Raw genomic sequence first — 6,119 nt, forward strand, 5'->3', positions numbered from 1 at the left:
TCTGGGTAAGCTTTCACCCGTGTTGCCGGTACCCTTGGTACGGGGCTAGGTAGCGGGGAAGGTAGAGGGGAATTGATGGGGGAGATCTCAATCTCTTCCCCAGTTGTTTCCACATCCAGGAATAGTTGCACCTGCATGTCGTCCATTTTGCGGGAGCGTTACGCTCTACCGCACACAAACGATAAATATTCGAATGTGGGGGGGGGGGGTCAAATAGTTGCTATTAAATTTTAAAAACAATTTTTCAAACTACAATGGATCAAAATTAAAAAAAAGGCAGTAATACTAATACTAATAACAATAGTAATAATAATAATAATAATAATAATAATAAAAATAATAATAGTAATAATAATAATAATAATAATAATAGTAATAATAATTATAATAATAACAATAATAATACTATTAATAATAATGATAAAAATTCTAAAGTGAATACTTCACCGAACGTCTAAGTCACGACCTCACGGCTGATAGTAGGATTAATTTTTTTTTTTTTTTTTTTTTTTTTTTTTTTTTTTTCGCCACGAACAGTCATCGGGCGCGGACGCGTTTTCATTTCGCTCCGCAATTTAACTTGTATTTTTATTTTTTTTTTTTTTTACACCTTGACGGCGTCGCGAGTGCACGTAAGCAACAATTTATTTATTTATAAACAATCTTTGACCGTCGCGCTACCGCGTGTATCTAACCTTTTCTCGACAATTCGTACTCGCCGCGTAACAATTTTTAATCAGTGCTATGGAAAAGTGTGGCATAACCAACTGTACTTCGACCGACAACCGTTTCCTGTGGAAATGCGAAGGAATATGCAAAAGGCACTTCCACGCTGCCTGCGTAGGAACCCGTAGAAACCAAGAAGAACTACTGCGTTCATTCATGCTGCCCTTATGCATAGAATGCCAGGAACAGTTCATGGACCAACTCCAACTGAAGAAGCTCATCCAGCACCAGAAAATTTTAACAGAAAGTATTGAATCACAAATCAAATCAAATCATTCAATAATCAGTCAACTTCCTAACCTGACTGTAACGCACGACACACTGGACAGTATCAATACACTGCTTTCTGAATTGAAGACGGAAATTAAAAAAGTAAATATTAACACAAACAATGCGTCGGCAAAAACCATAAATCGCATTTCGACGCTGTTCGGCGAACTTGGCCATGACTCCATATCGGACATATCGGACATTAGCAAAGAAAACCGGCAGCACACAAAGAACATACAACAGCACCTGGAAAAAGCATTTACTAATATAGAATCAAAAATTGACAATATGGAACACCAATTAGAAGCTATACAAAATAAGAAAACAAACTGCAGTACAACGGCGCAGGAACTAATTAATGAATTAAAAGCGCTCAAAGAATCGAATTCACTCCAGCCAAAAACAGACAATCATCCCAGTCTGGCTGAAGAACTTCGCCTTTCGTTGCCACTTCCAGAATCGGACTCAGAAAAACACCGTACTCCAAATTTCACATCAGGCTGGCGCCTAATTGGCAATAAAAAAGTATGGAAACGCGACTGGACTGAATATGACGCCAGACAGCGTAAAAGACGCATGCAGGAAAAGCAAGCAGAAAAGGCCGCTCGTAAACGTATGCAGCAACGCAAACGTCAGCAGGAAAACTCAAACCCTATCAGCATAAGTAACACCTATAAACACGGAATAAACCATTTCGCCTGCAACTCAAAGAAAATTGCTGAAATACCAAAACAACCATTACCCTCGGACAAAGACCTCCTGGCAGCTGCACGCGTTCAATTTGCTGGGCCGCCGAATTCAGACATAACATCAAAATTTATAAATTTCCAAAAAGGCGAAACTATCAACCCATATCGGACAGAAAAAAATGCAACTAACAATGAAAATTCTGCACCGGCTCCTGCCAGCAACGCCAGCATACAATCAGCACCGCAAGACAGCCAATTTGAACTTGACCCCATGCGTCCACCAATCGTCCGACTTACGCAGCAATCATCGAATGGCGACGAGCGCTTTTTGAAGGCTAGACTCCGCGACCCAAAAGTAATGCATATTACACGCCTATATCTCGCATACATGAAGGACCAACCATCATCTGTATGCGTAGAAGGAATGACACCAACCAGTATAAGAATGCTTCTCGCATCCGAAGGACTGCCGACATCTCCAGAACAGCTCCAACGCGTCTTTATTGAAGTCCATCAGGAATATGGACTCACGCCAGCCGAAGCAGTAGCCGACCTTCAATCATATCGTCATTTTTTATCAAATGAACGCACGCACCGTCTTCAACAACTTCGCGAAAGTGTAAATAAATTTAGTACAAATTTTCGCAAGTAAGGACGCCCTCTTCTGAGGCAGAACCATTATATTTAAACATAAGTAATAACTTGACTAACACTTCTTCGCTTCCTCGACAGAATGCGACTGAAATTCTTATCTATTGTCAGAATTTCAATCGCATGAAAAGCCCAAGCAAAATGAAAGAAATTCAACAAAATCTATTGTCGTCATCTTTTAAAATAATTTTAGGAACTGAAAGTAGCTGGGACGAAAGCGTAAGAAGCGAAGAAGTATTTGGAAACAATTACAATGTATTCCGGCACGATCGGAATTTGTCTACCAGTCAAAAAAAGTCAGGCGGTGGAGTCCTCATTGCCATTAATGTAGACTTTACTTCTGAAGAAATAATATCCGACAAATATAAAGAATTTGAACACGTATGGGCCAAAGCATTTATTGCTGGCGAAGAACATATCTTCTGTTCTGTGTACTTTCCACCGGAACATGCTCATAAACATTCGTATGAATTATTTTTCAAAACTCTAGAATCTATTATGTCTAACATGAAACCAGAAGTAAAACTGCATGTCTATGGCGACTTCAACCAACGTAATGCAGACTTTATTGTAGACATTGAAAATGAATCTATCTTACTCCCAGTCGTAGGCGAAAACGAAACACTGCAGTATCTTTTTGGCAAATCCTCAGAACTCGGTCTATATCAAATCAATCATGTCAAAAACAAACAAAATGCTTATTTAGACCTATTATTCACAAACTGCACTGAAGACTTCTGTGTAGATGCATCATTGACTCCCATCTGGAAAAATGAAGCATTCCACACAGCAATTGAATATTCAATAGTAATGAATAACACTTCGTACCCCAGCGACTGCGAGTACGAGGATGTACCGGAATACCACAAAACTGACTTCGAACAAGTCAAACGTAGACTTCGCATAATAAATTGGCGTAGTATAATTTGTAAAGAAGGAAATGTCAACGTAGAAGTATCAAAATTTTATGAAATAATTAATCAAATTATATCAGAAAATGTACCTCTAAAGAAAAGAAGACGAACGAACACCAACAAATATCCAGTGTGGTTTAATCCACAATTGAAGAACCTAAAAAATAGAAAACAAAAAGCACATAAAATATACAAAAAAGACAGCAATAGCGAAAATCTTCAAAATTACCAAGAAATTTGCTGTCAACTCGACGCAGCCATTAAAATTGCACATGAAGAACATAATCGTAAAATCGAATATCAAATCAAGTCTTGCCCTAAGAACTTCTTTAATTACGTAAAAACCAAATTAAAAAGTAACAACTTTCCATCACGAATGCATCTTGACAGTAATGTAGGACAAACTAGTAATGAAATATGTAGTCTTTTTGCCACTTTTTTTCAAGAAATTTACACCAAATATGAAGAAACAGATCGCGACCGCGAATACTTCTCGTATTTTCCTGAATTTTCGAATTCTTTATCTGTCAATCAAATATCTGAATTCGAAATTCAAAACGCACTTAAAAATTTAGACGCTACGAAAGGTCCTGGACCTGACAGAATAGCTCCAATTTTTCTCAAAAATTTGGCAGAAGAACTATCTACACCATTACAACACCTTTTTAACATGTCCCTGAAGAATGGAATTTTCCCAGAACTCTGGAAAACCTCATATTTAGTGCCAATTTTCAAATCTGGCGCTAAATCTGACATTCGTAATTATCGTGGAATTGCCATTATTTCATGCATTCCAAAATTATTTGAATCAATAATTAATGAAAAAATCTTTCAACAAGTAAAACACCAAATTACAACTCAACAGCACGGCTTTTACAAAGGCCGATCAACTACCACAAATCTTTTGGAATTCATAACTTTCACTCTGACTGTAATGGACAACGGTAACCACGTAGAAGCTCTTTATACGGACTTTAGCAAGGCATTTGACAGAATCGACATACCATTATTACTCTTCAAGCTCGAAAAATACGGAACTGAAACAAAATTTTTGGAATGGCTGCAGTCATACTTAACAAAACGAACACAAATAGTCCGCTTTCAAAATTCCTTTTCAAACCCAATAGAAGTAACTTCTGGGGTTCCTCAAGGTTCCCACCTGGGCCCTCTTCTTTTTATATTATACGTAAATGACATTTCCTTTCTTCTTAAGTCAATACATGTGCTTGTATATGCTGATGACATGAAGCTCTTTATAGAAATAACCAATGCAGAAGACTTCGAAATATTCCAGAACGAAATTAATGTATTCTACACTTGGTGCAACAAAAGCCTATTACAACTCAACATTAAAAAATGTAATTCAATAGCCTTTAGCAGAAAAACAGTAACACCACCAACAAACATTTTCTTAGGAAACCAACCAGTAGAAAAATGCAAAATCGTTAGGGACCTAGGCGTAATCTTAGACTCCAAACTCACATTCATAGAACATTATAATACAATTATCAACAAAGCAAATAGTATGCTGGGCTTTATAAAACGCTTCGGCCACAATTTTCAAGACCCATATACAATCAAACTATTATATATTACATACGTCCGACCAATTCTGGAATATTGTAGCATTGTATGGAATCCCTATATTGCCACACATGAAGAACGCATTGAATCTGTCCAAAAACAATTTCTTTTGTACGCGCTTCGTAAGCTAAATTGGACATCATTTCCCTTGCCATCATATGAAGCACGCTGCATGCTTATAGACATACAAGCACTTAAAGAACGCCGCGATCTTTCAATGCTTTATTTTATCAATGACATTATTTCTCAACGCGTGCAATCTACTCAACTATTATCACAACTAAATTTTTATGCACCCAGTCGTCAATTAAGAAATCGTAAAATATTTTCGGAAAATTCTCACAGAACAAACTACTCAAAAAATGGCCCAATAAATCGCATGATGCGTCACTATAACCAGCACTGCGAAAATATCGACATCACCATGGGCAGAAATCAAATAAAAAAACGACTAACTACTGGAAATAATGTATAGAATATAAGAAAGCATTGTATTATTATAACTGTAGTCTACATTTGCTTGACGAAATAAATAAATAAATAAATAATCGAGCGTCTCCGCAGAACAAACAATGACGATCCAGCTTCGTGTTGTGACACAGTGGCCGTATCCTACACGCGACCTTGTAGATGCCACTTGTAGTTGACTTCCACTCGCTCGATCGTATGGTGGTCCGTGCTGCTAGCGGGGTAACAGCGGTGCGGGAGAATTATTCTTGCTGATATATCAGCTGCGTATCGGATCACTGGCGGGGTAGCCTGCCCCTACCAGTGTGCAGAAGATGTTTCTGCCGATAAACTACCGGCTATTGTTATCGCGCAGCACAAGAAATAATCGACAAAAAAACACCCGTACGATAACTCGTGTATTGTTATTTTGCAAACTCAAACGGAGATGAACAATTTGCGTCTAATCGAGACGAAAGCAAAACAACGAATGCATATGAAAGATATTTACATATAAAATTCCTAGTGTTTTTATGCGCAGTTTCTTGCCTGATGCAGTCGACCGTAAAACAGATCCGGAAACTCTAACGAAAGCGTAAGATCATGTCCACTCGAAATTCGTTTATCTAAAAAATAACTTAAAAACAAACAATGTCAGCCAAAAAAAAAAGCTGACTTCAGTTCCGTTCGGCCCAGCTGGGTGCCAATTTCCACCCTCAAGTGTAGTGGATGAGAACAGGCAAAAATAAACCGATTGTTCGCATTCCTTTTTTTTTCTCCCGTCGGCTTTGTATACAACAGGAAACCTGATTCGTTCTCATATTATCCAATTTGTGAC

This window comes from Wyeomyia smithii, chromosome 2 (genome assembly GCF_029784165.1).
Source record: "Wyeomyia smithii strain HCP4-BCI-WySm-NY-G18 chromosome 2, ASM2978416v1, whole genome shotgun sequence".
NCBI classification, from domain to species: domain Eukaryota; kingdom Metazoa; phylum Arthropoda; class Insecta; order Diptera; family Culicidae; genus Wyeomyia; species Wyeomyia smithii.